The sequence below is a fragment of the Mus musculus genome, chromosome 9, assembly GCF_000001635.26.
Source record: "Mus musculus strain C57BL/6J chromosome 9, GRCm38.p6 C57BL/6J".
NCBI lineage: Eukaryota > Metazoa > Chordata > Mammalia > Rodentia > Muridae > Mus > Mus musculus.
Window position 1 is genome coordinate 38,955,141 of NC_000075.6, and position 12,448 is coordinate 38,967,588.

Consider the following 12,448-nt stretch of genomic DNA (forward strand, 5'->3'; position numbering starts at 1 on the left):
AACTCCAAAGGAAGGGACATTAGGTATTGAGACATGGGAATTCGGACCCCCACCCCAAAATATGTTTTTTCTTATTATTGGCCGAGCATCAGGTTCCCTACAGGGACTCGTGGTAACCCCCAATGTGGTCGATGCTGACTACCAAGGAGAAATAAAAATTCTGGTTACAGCCACATGAGGGACCCTTACATTGAGAGCAGGAGAGTGCATTGCCCAAGTGCTGCCACTCCCGTTAATTGGACAATTTCCACTTATTAGAAATAATCGGGGGCCGTCCTCCCCAGGGTCTTCAGATGTTTATTAGGTACAAAAATTAACTGACTCCCGACCCATGCTGAGCCTGTTTTTAGATGGCAAACAATTTCAGGGACTTCTAGATACTGGGGCAGAAGCAACAGTAATTTCTTCATCGCACTGGCCCACTGCTTGGCCTTTAGAACCTACTGCTACCCTCTTAAAGGGGATAGGCCGAACTCAGGATACTTTAAAAGTTCAAAATTGTTAACATGGTCAGATAAGGAAAACAATACTGGAACTGTCCGGCCCTTTGTAGTCAAGGGCCTTCCTGTTAATTTATGGGGAAGAGACATACTCTCTCAAATGGGAGTTATAATGTACAGTCCCAATGAGACTGTCACAAATTTAATGCTAAAAACAGGGCATCTCCCTGGAAAAGGCAAAGGGAAAAATGAACAAGGGATTGCTCATCCCTTTGTCACTCTACCCAAAAGAGACAAAAAGGGTCTGGGAGCAGACCTTTTTTCCTAGAGACCACTGCTCCTCCTGCACTCCAGGCAGATAAAATATCTTGGAAAACTAATGATCCAGTGTGGGTCGACCAGTGATCTATGCCTCCAGAGAAGGTTCAGGCAGCCTTACAGTTAGTGCAGGAACAATTGAGGCTATTGTACCTTGAACCGTCCACCTCCCCGTGGAATACACCTATATTTGTTATAAAAAAGAAAAATGGGACTTGGAGGTTATTACAAGAACTCAGACCTGTTAATAAGACTATGGTGCCAATGGGTGCCCTACAGCCTGGTCTACCCTCTCCCATTGCCATACCGAAGGGCTATTTCAAAATTGTTATAGATATTAAAGATTATTTTTTCTCTATTCCCCTTCATCTTCAAGATTGTGTCCGCTTTGCCTTTTCCATTCCAATTATAAATCATGTGGGACCAAATCCTCGCTTCCAGTGGTGGGTTTTGCCACAAGGAATGGCTAATAGCCCCACCTTGTGCCAAAAATATGTGGCCTAGATCATTGATCCAATAAGAGGGCACTTTCCCACTGCCTATATTGTGCATTACATGGACAATTTACTAATAGCCACCAAAGATTTACAACAAACCCATGAGATTGCCCAAATAGAAGTTGCTGCCCTACAAAAGAGAGGTTTTGTAATAGCCCCAGAAGAAATACAGGTTCAATACCCTTTCATGTTCTTGGGCTTCCAACTAGAACCTGCAACTGTTCACTCACAAAAATTGGCCATTTGAATGTCTCATCTGAAGACCTTAAATGATTTTCAAAAACTATTGGGAGATAATAATTTGCTACGTCCATACTTAAAGTTAACAACAGGAGAATTAAAGCCCTTGTTTGATGTCTTGCGGGGTGATTCTGATCCCACCTCCCCCCAAAGTCTGACCATAGAAGCACAAAGATCACTGGCCCGAGTTGAACAGGCCATTAGTCAACAGGTTATGGGTTATTTTGACCCCACACAGCCTTTATTTATTCCTGATCATCTTTTCAACCACTTTTACACCCACAGGCCTTCTCTGGCAAAAAAAAAAAAAAAAAAAAAAAAAAAACCAGCCCCCTCTTCTGGATCCATTTACCAGCCACCCCCTCTAAGGTCCTCCCTACCTTTCCATTCTTGGTGTGCCAGGTGATATTTTTAGGTTTGAAAATGGCCACCCGCCATTTTGGCCGAGATCCTGATGTAATTATTTCTCTTTATTCCTCCAAGCACCTTGCTTGGTTATAGTCCCGATTTAATGATTGGGCCATATTGCTGTCCATCTACCAATGGACTTTTGATACCCATCTCCCCGGTAACAGGTTGTTACAATTTTTACAGGTGACTCCTTTTGTGTTTCCCAAAGTTACTCATTCAGACCCTATTTCAGAGGCATTAACTGTGTTTATAGATGAGTCAAAAAATGGAAAAGACACTGTGGTCATTCATGGGCAAATTCAAGTCGTTGATACTATCCATACCTCTGCACAATTAGTTGAACTTTGTGGAGTGTTAAAGGTGTTTGCGCTTCTTGCATTACTATTTAATCTTTATTCAGATAGCCACTATGTGGTTAAGGCCTTTCAAGTTTTGGAGGTGGTCCCTAGTATCCAACCCTCAGCTGCTACTTTTCAGATGTTTTTTAAGATTCGGATGCTTATTAGGGCTCATCCCCTTTTTGTAGGTCATATTCAAGCACACTCTGGTCTACCTGGCCCATTAACAGAAGGAAATGATTTAGCTGATCTAGCTACTTGGCTGACGTGCCTTTCTTCCCTCTCTGATCCCCTCACAGAAGCACAGACAGCCCATGCCCTCCATCACCTTAATGCTCATACGTTAAGACTCAGATATAAGATAACTAGAGAGCAAGCCAGACAAATTGTAAAACAATGTAAGAACTGCCTTACACTTCTTCCAGAACCTCATCTGGGTGTCAACCCCAGGGGAATTATACCTGGTGAATTGTGGGAGATGGATGTTACACATGTCCCATCCTTTGGAAAGTTAAGATTTGTACACGTTACTGTCGATACCTTCAGTGGTTTTATTTGTGCCGCTGTACATATGGGAGAGGCCAATAAAGATGTCATCAATCATTTATTGTATGTATTTTCAGAATGAGACAGCCAAAGATGATTAAAACTGACAATGGTCCTGGATATACCAGCCAAAAGTTTAAACAATTTTGCTCACAATTGCACATCAACCATATTACAGGCATTCCTTATAATCCTCAAGGAAAAGGAATTGTCGAAAGAGCACATAAGACTTTAAAAAAATACCTTAATCAAGCTGGCTACTCAGGAAACTATCTATTCCTTTAAAGGAAATTCAAAATTGTTATTGTCTCATGCACTCTTTGTGCTAAATTTCTTGACCCTTGATATGTCAGGGCACTCCACAGCTGATCGCTTGTGGCACCCTAAGACAAGTTCAAGCTATGTTCAAGTTTTGTGGAAAGATCCCTTAACTCCCGTGGAATGGACCGGATCCAGTTATTATCTGGGCTAAGGGCTCAGCTTGTATCTATAATACAAAAGAAGGGGGAGCGAGATGGCTCCCTGAAAGATTAATAAAACCTTATAATAAATTCCAGGGTAATGTCTGAGAAAGAATTATTTTCTCTTACAGGAGGAAGTATCAGACCATGACCATGATGAACCTGATGATTCTGGCCTGGATACTATTCCCATTCTCCATCGTGAAGACCACCAATAATCAGGCCTATCACGTTTTTTTTTTTTTTTTTTTTTTTTCCATTTTTTATTAGGTATTTAGCTCATTTACATTTCCAATGCTATACCAAAAGACCCCCTTACCCACCCACCCCCACTCCCCTACCCACCCACTCCCCCCCTTTGGCCCTGGCGTTCCCCTGTACCGGGGCACACAAAGTCTGCGTGTCCAATGGGCCTCTCTTTCCAGTGATGGCCGACTAGGCCATCTTTTGATACATATGCAGCTAGAGTCAAGAGCTCAGGGGTACTGGTTAGTTCATAATGTTGTTCCACCTATAGGGTTGAAGATCCCTTTAGCTCCTTGGGTACTTTCTCTAGCTCCTCCATTGGGAGCCCTGTGATCCATCCATTAGCTGACTGTGAGCATCCACTTCTGTGTTTGCTAGGCCCCGGCATAGTCTCACAAGAGACAGCTACATCTGGGTCCTTTCAGTAAAATCTTGCTAGTGTATGCAATGGTGTCAGCATTTGGAAGCTGATTATGGGGTGGATCCCTGGATATGGCAGTCTCTACATGGTCCATCCTTTCATCTCAGCTCCATACTTTGTTTCTGTAACTCCTTCCATGGGTGTTTTGTTCCCACTTCTAAGGAGGGGCATAGTGTCCACACTTCAGTCTTCATTTTTCTTGAGTTTCATGTGTTTAGGAAATTGTATCTTATATCGTGGGTATCCTAGGTTTTGGGCTAGTATCCACTTATCAGTGAGTACATATTGTGTGAGTTCCTTTGTGATTGTGTTACCTCACTCAGGATGATGCTCTCCAGGTCCATCCATTTGGCTAGGAATTTCATAAATTCATTCTTTTTAATAGCTGAGTAGTACTCCATTGTGTAGATGTACCACATTTTCTGTATCCATTCCTCTGTTGAGGGGCATCTGGGTTCTTTCCAGTTTCTGGCTATTATAAATAAGGCTGCTATGAACATAGTGGAGCATGTGTCCTTCTTACCAGTTGGGGCTTCTTCTGGATATATGCCCAGGAGAGGTATTGCTGGATCCTCCGGTAGTACTATGTCCAATTTTCTGAGGAACCGCCAGACTGATTTCCAGAGTGGTTGTACAAGCCTGCAATCCCACCAACAATGGAGGAGTGTTCCTCTTTCTCCACATCCTCGCCAGCATCTGCTGTCACCTGAATTTTTGATCTTAGCCATTCTCACTGGTGTGAGGTGGAATCTCAGGGTTGTTTTGATTTGCATTTCCCTGATGATTAAGGATGTTGAACATTTTTTCAGGTGCTTCTCTGCCATTCGGTATTCCTCAGGTGAGAATTCTTTGTTCAGTTCTGAGCCCCATTTTTTAAGGGGGTTATTTGATTTTCTGAGGTCCACCTTCTTGAGTTCTTTATATATGTTGGATATTAGTCCCCTATCTGATTTAGGATAGGTAAAGATCCTTTCCCAGTCTGTTGGTGGTCTTTTTGTCTTATAGACAGTGTCTTTTGCCTTGCAGAAACTTTGGAGTTTCATTAGGTCCCATTTGTCAATTCTCGATCTTACAGCACAAGCCATTGCTGTTCTGTTCAGGAATTTTTCCCCTGTGCCCATATCTTCAAGGCTTTTCCCCACTTTCTCCTCTATAAGTTTCAGTGTCTCTGGTTTTATGTGAAGTTCCTTGATCCACTTAGATTTGACCTTAGTACAAGGAGATAAGTATGGATCGATTCGCATTCTTCTACATGATAACAACCAGTTGTGCCAGCACCAATTGTTGAAAATGCTGTCTTTCTTCCACTGGATGGTTTTGGCTCCCTTGTCGAAGATCAAGTGACCATAGGTGTGTGGGTTCATTTCTGGGTCTTCAATTCTATTCCATTGGTCCACTTGTCTGTCTCTATACCAGTACCATGCAGTTTTTATCACAATTGCTCTGTAGTAAAGCTTTAGGTCAGGCATGGTGATTCCACCAGAGGTTCTTTTATCCTTGAGAAGAGTTTTTGCTATCCTCGGTTTTTTGTTATTCCAGATGAATTTGCAAATTGCTCCTTCAAGTTCGTTGAAGAATTGAGTTGGAATTTTAATGGGGATTGCATTGAATCTGTAGATTGCTTTTGGCAAGATAGCCATTTTTACAATGTTGGTCCTGCCAATCCATGAGCATGGGAGATCTTTCCATCTTCTGAGATCTTCTTTAATTTCTTTCTTCAGGGACTTGAAGTTTTTATCATACAGATCTTTCACTTCCTTCGTTAGAGTCACGCCGAGATATTTTATATTATTTGTGGCTATTGAGAAGGGTGTTGTTTCCCTAATTTCTTTCTCAGCCTGTTTATTCTGTGTGTAGAGAAAGGCCATTGACTTGTTTGAGTTAATTTTATATCCAGCTACTTCACCGAAGCTGTTTATCAGGTTTAGGAGTTCTCTGTTGGAATTTTTAGGGTCACTTATATATACTATCATATCATCTGCAAAAAGTGATATTTTGACTTCCTCTTTTCCAATTTGTATCCCCTTGATCTCCTTTTGTTGTCGAATTGCTCTGGCTAATACTTCAAGTACTATGTTGAAAAGGTAGGGAGAAAGTGGGCAGCCTTGTCTAGTCCCTGATTTTAGTGGGATTGCTTCCAGCTTCTCTCCATTTACTTTGATGTTGGCTACTGGTTTGCTGTAGATTGCTTTTATCATGTTTAGGTATTGGCCTTGAATTCCTGATCTTTCCAGAACTTTTATCATGAATGGGTGTTGGATCTTGTCAAATGCTTTTTCTGCATCTAACGAGATGATCATGTGGTTTTTGTCTTTGAGTTTGTTTATATAATGGATTACATTGATGGATTTTCGTATATTAAACCATCCCTGCATCCCTGGAATAAAACCTACTTGGTCAGGATGGATGATTGCTTTAATGTGTTCTTGGATTCGGGTTAGCGAGAATTTTATTAAGAATTTTTGCATCGATGTTCATAAGAGAAATTGGTCTGAAGTTCTCTATCTTTGTTGGATCTTTCTGTGGTTTAGGTATCAGAGTAATAGTGGCTTCATAAAATGAGTTGGGTAGAATACCTTCTACTTCTATCTTGTGAAAAAGTTTGTGCAGAACTGGAGTTAGATCTTCTTTGAAGGTCTGATAGAACTCTGCACTAAACCCGTCTGGTCCTGGGCTTTTTTTGGCTGGGAGACTATTAATAACTGCTTCTATTTCTTTAGGGGATATGGGACTGTTTAGAAGGTCAACTTGATCCTGATTCAACTTTGGTACCTGGTATCTGTCCAGAAATTTGTCCATTTCGTCCAGGTTTTCCAGTTTTGTTGAGTATAGCCTTTTGTAGAAGGATCTGATAGTGTTTTGGATTTCTTCAGGATCTGTTGTTATGTCTCCCTTTTCATTTCTGATTTTGTTAATTAGGATTTTGTCCCTGTGCCCTTTAGTGAGTCTAGCTAAGGGTTTATCTATCTTGTTGATTTTCTCAAAGAACCAACTCCTCGTTTGGTTAATTCTTTGAATAGTTCTTCTTGTTTCCACTTGGTTGATTTCACCCCTGAGTTTGATTATTTCCTGCCGTCTACTCCTCTTTGGTGAATTTGCTTCCTTTTTTTCTAGAGCTTTTAGATGTGTTGTCAAGCTGCTAGTATGTGCTCTCTCCCGTTTTTTCTTGAAGGCACTCATAGCTATGAGTTTCCCTCTTAGAAATGCTTTCATTGTGTCCCAAAGGTTTGGGTACGTTGTGGCTTCATTTTCATTAAACTCTAAAAAGTCTTTAATTTCTTTCTTTATTCCTTCCTTGACCAAGGTATCATTGAGAAGAGTGTTGTTCAGTTTCCATGTGAATGTTGGCTTTCTGTTATTTATTTTGTTATTGAAGATCAGCCTTAGTGCATGGTGATCTGATAGGATACATGGGACAATTTCAATATTTTTGAATCTGTTGAGGCCTGATTTGTGACCTATTATGTGGTCAATTTTGGAGAAGGTACCATGAGGTGCTGAGAAGAAGGTATATCCTTTTGTTTTAGGGAAAAATGTTCTGTAGATATCTGTCAGATCCATTTGTTTCATCACTTCTGTTAGTTTCAGTGTGTCCCTGTTTAGTTTCTGTTTCCATGATCTGTCCATTGGTGAAAGTGGTGTGTTGAAGTCTCCCACTATTATTGTGTGAGGCGCAATGTGTGCTTTGAGCTTTACTAAAGTTTCTTTAGTGAATGTGGCTGCTCTTGTATTTGGAGCATAGATATTCAGAATTGAGAGTTCCTCTTGGAGGATTTTACCTTTGATGAGAATGAAGTGTCCCTCCTTGTCTTTTTTGATGACTTTGGGTTGGAAGTCAATCTTATCAGATATTAGGATGGCTACTCCTGCTTGTTTCTTCATACCATTTGCTTGGAAAATTGTTTTCCAGCCTTTCATTCTGAGGTAGTGTCTATCTTTTTCTCTGAGATGAGTTTCCTGTAAGCAGCAAAATGTTGGGTCTTGTTTGTGTAGCCAGTTTGTTAGTCTATGTCTTTTTATTGGCGAGTTGAGACCATTGATGTTAAGAGATATTAAGGAAAAGTAATTGTTGCTTCCTGTTATTTTAGTTGTTAAAGGTGGCATTCTGTTCTTGTGGCTGTCTTCTTTTAGGTTTGTTGAGGGATTACCTTCTTGTTTTTTCTAGGGCGTTGTTCCCGTTCTTGTATTGGTTTTTTTCTGTTATTATCCTTTGAAGGGCTGGATTCGTGGAGAGATAATGCGTGAATTTGGTTTTGTCGTGGAATACTTTGGTTTCTCCCTCTATGATAATTGAGAGTTTGGCTGGGTATAGTAGCCTGGGCTGCAGTTTGTGTTCTCTTAGTGTCTGTATAACATCTGTCCAGGCTCTTCTGGCTTTCATAGTCTCTGGTGAAAAATCTGGTGTAATTCTGATAGGCTTGCCTTTATATGTTACTTGACCTTTTTCCCTTACTGCTTTTAGTATTCTATCTTTATTTAGTGCATTTGATGTTCTGATTATTATGTGTCGGGAGGAATTTCTTTTCTGGTCCAGTCTATTTGGAGTTCTGTAGGCTTCTTGTATGTTCATATGCATCTCATTCTTTAGATTTGGGAAGTTTTCTTCAATAATTTTGTTGTAGATGTTTACTGGACCTTTGAGTTGAAAATCTTCATTCTCATCCACTCCTATTATCCGTACGTTTGGTCTTCTTATTGTGTCCTGGATTTCCTGGATATTTTGAGTTAGGATCTTTTTGCATTTTCCATTTTTTTTGACTGTTGTGCCGATGTTCTCTATGGAATCTTCTGCACCTGAGATTCTCTCTTCCATCTCTTGTATTCTGTTGCTGATGCTCAAATCTATGGTTCCAGATTTCTTTCCTAGGGTTTCTATCTCTAGTGTTGCCTCGCTTTGAGTTTTCTTTATTGTGTCTACTTCCCTTTTTAGGTCTAGTATGGTTTTGTTCATTTCCATCACCTGTTTGTATGTTTTTTCCTCTTTTTCTGTAAGGACTTCTACCTGTTTGATTGTGTTTTCCTGTTTTTCTTTAAGGAATTGTAACTCTTTAGCAGTGTTCTCCTGTATTTCTTTAAGTGATTTATTAAAGTCCTTCTTGATGTCCTCTACCATCATCATGAGATATGCTTTTAAATCTAGGTCTAGGTTCTCAGGTGTGTTGGGGTTCCCTGGACTGGGCGAAGTGGGTGTGCTGGGTTCTGGTGATGGTGAGTGGTCTTGGTTCCTGTTAGTAAGATTCCTCCGTTTACCTTTCGCCATCTGGTAATCTCTGGAGTTAGTAGTTATAGTTGACTCTGTTTAGAGATTGTTCTTCTGGTGATTCTGTTACCGTCTATCAGCAGACCTGGGAGACAGATTCTCTCCTCTGAGTTTCAGTGCTCAGAGCACTCTCTGCTGGCAAGCTCTCTTACAGGGAAGGTGCGCAGATATCTTGTATTTGGACCTCCTCCTGGCCGAAGAAGAAGGCCCAAAACAGGACCTTTCTCAGACACTGTGTTGCTTTGGCAGTTCCCAGGTGGTACAGACTCTCACCTAAGCAGACTAAATTCCTAAGTTCCTTGGAGTCCCGGGACCAAGATGGTGACCGCTGCTGCTGTGGCTTAGGCCGCCTCCCCAGCCGGGCGGGCACCTGTCCTCCGGTTCGGAAGGTGGCCGGCTGTCCCCGGCCCACAAAGGGTGCTGCCTCAGCGCCTCTGTGCTTCCGCCTGTTCCAGAAGCTGTCAGGTTCTCTGGCGCACCCTCTCACCTGTTCAGACTAATTTCCTAAGTTCGGCGGGTCCCGGACCAAGATGGCGACCGCTGCTGCTGTGGCTTAGGTCGCCTCCCCAGCCGGGCGGGCACCTGTCCTCCGGTCCGGAAGGTGGCCGGCTGTCCCCGGCCCACACAGGGTGCTGCCTCAGCCCCTCTGTGCTTCTGCCTGTTCCAGAGGCTGTCAGGTTCTCTGGCGCACCCTCTCACCTGTTCAGATTAATTTCCTAAGTTCGGCGGGTCCTGGACCAAGATGGCGACCGCTGCTTCTGTGGCTTAGGCCGCCTCCCCAGCTGGGCGGGCACCTGTCCTCTGGTCCGGAAGGTGGCCGGCTGTCCCCGGCCCACACAGGGTGCTGCCTCAGCGCCTCTGTGCTTCTGCCTGTTCCAGAAGCTGTCAGGTTCTCTGGCGCACCCTCTCACCTGTTCAGACTAATTTCCTAAGTTCGGCGGGTCCCGGACCAACGCCTATCACGTTTTTAATTACACCTGGATACTCCAGATCCAGGCTGGAGACATAGTTTTTTTCCCGGTCCCATATTGGGAGTGCCCCTAACTGGGACTCCATATTGACTGATGTTTGTAAACTTGCGCTAGGAGCCGACCCATATTGGGGGGTTCCTAACATATTCTGGTCACAAGATCAAGCCCCCCAGGGTTCAGGGGTGGCGTTTAATGTGGAAGGAAAATGTGAAAACTCGGCCTAGCGAGCCACACTCAAGGATCAGATGTTCTCCCAAAATGGCCGGCCACAGGGGCTTTATATTTACCCAGGGCCCTCCCATCATGACCGTTCCCTAAACCACATGTGCGGATTTGAGTGTGACTTTTATTGTGCCAGTTGGTCATGTGAAACCACAGGAGATGCCTCTTGGCATCCCTCCTCCTCCTGGGACCTGATTACTGTTAAAAATAATGGCACTTATTCTACAAATGATGAATTGTTCTCCCCTAGTGGCCCCTCAAAGAGTTGGTGTAACCCTATTATCATCAGGTTTACTGAAAAGGGAAAGCAGTTTTCCTGGCAAGACGCCAAGCGTCCCCTCAGCTGGGGGCTGCACCTTTATAAAGAGAGATGGGACTCAGGAGTCATTTTTTTTTAATTAGGTATTTTCCTCGTTTATATTTTCAATGCTATCCCAAAAGTCCCCCATACCCACCCCCAATCCCCTACCCACCCACTCCCCCTTTTTTGGCCCTGGGGTTCCCTTGTACTGGGGCATATAAAGTTTGCAAGTCCAATGGGCCTCTCTTCCCAGTGATGGCCGACTAGGCCATCTTTTGATACATATGCAGCTAGAGACAAGAGCTCTGGGGTACTGGTTAGTTCATATTGTTGTTCCACCTATAGGGTTGCAGTTCCCTTTAGCTCCTTGGGTACTTTCTCTAGCTCCTCCATTGGGGGCCGTGTGATCCATCCACTAGCTGACTGTGATCATCCACTTCTGTGTTTGCTAGGCCCCGGCATAGTCTCACAAGAGACAGCTATATCTGGGTCCTTTCCCAAGATATAAGATACAATTTGCTAAACACATGAAATTCAAGAAGAACGAAGACCAAAGTGTGGATACTTTGCCCCTTCTTAGAAATGGGAACAAAACACCCATGGAAGGAGTTACAGAGGAGTCATTTTTAAACTTCAGCTCCTCAGAGAGATTCCAAATACCCGTAAGGCTTCCATAGGTCCCAATCCCCAGCTACATCACTCCCCAGCCAAGCCGCAACCAACAGCTAAGTTGCCCCCCCTCCACAGTGGAATCAATTACCCCGCATGTTCAGATGAGCATTCCTTATCAGCCTACCATGCTTCCTGGCCCTAAGCCATCTACTGAATTATTGCTTTCCATTTTAAATGCCTCAGCCTTTGCCCTAATAGATAAAAAAACAGGAGGATGGTTCCCCTGATTTTGAGGAGTGTTGGATGTGTTTCTCTGCCACCCCTCCCTTCTATGAGAGAATAGCTCTGTTCAATAATTTTACCCTTCTTAATGATGCAGAACAATTACTCTTTGAGCCCATGAAATTATCCTAACTGAAGTTTCTGGAATTGGAAGTTGTGTTGTGGGGCCTCATATGATCCCGCCCCTCCAACTTCAAAATATATGCAATGATACCATTGTGGTAAATAATACCTATAAATATCTATTGGCACCTAATGATACTTTTTTAGCATGTTCCTCGGGCTTAACCTGATATTTAGTCAATGAAGATTTTATAAAGAGAAAAGATTACTGTATTTTGGTCCAATTGTTTCCCAATCTTCGAATTCATGATTCAGATGATTCGTTACGGTTTTGGAAAAGGGCACAGAATTGTCCCGCAGGAGCAAAAGAGAGCCTGTCACTGTGGTGATCCTTGAGGTCCTCTTGGGATTGGGGTCTACAGGGACAGGCACTGGCATTGCTTCCTTAGTTACTTCCCAGCAAAATGTGCAGAACTATCATGAGCTTAATGCAACTATTAGTCAAGATTTAGAAGATTTAAGAGAAGGTATAGATCAGTTAACAGATTCTTTGGCATCCCTTTCTGAAGTAGTGTTACAAAATAGAAGGGGACTAGATTTACTCCTTTTACAGCAGGGAGGATTGTGCGCAGCTCTCAGAGAAGAGTGTTGTGTATATGTGGACAAGACAGGATTAGTGAAAGATAGCCTTACCAAGGTAAAGGCTAGCCTTAAAAGAAGAAAACGAGAACGAGAACAACAAAAGTCTTGGTATCAAAATTGGTTCTCCACCTCATCCTGGCTATCCACCTTATTGCTTTCCATTTTGGGACCCCTTGT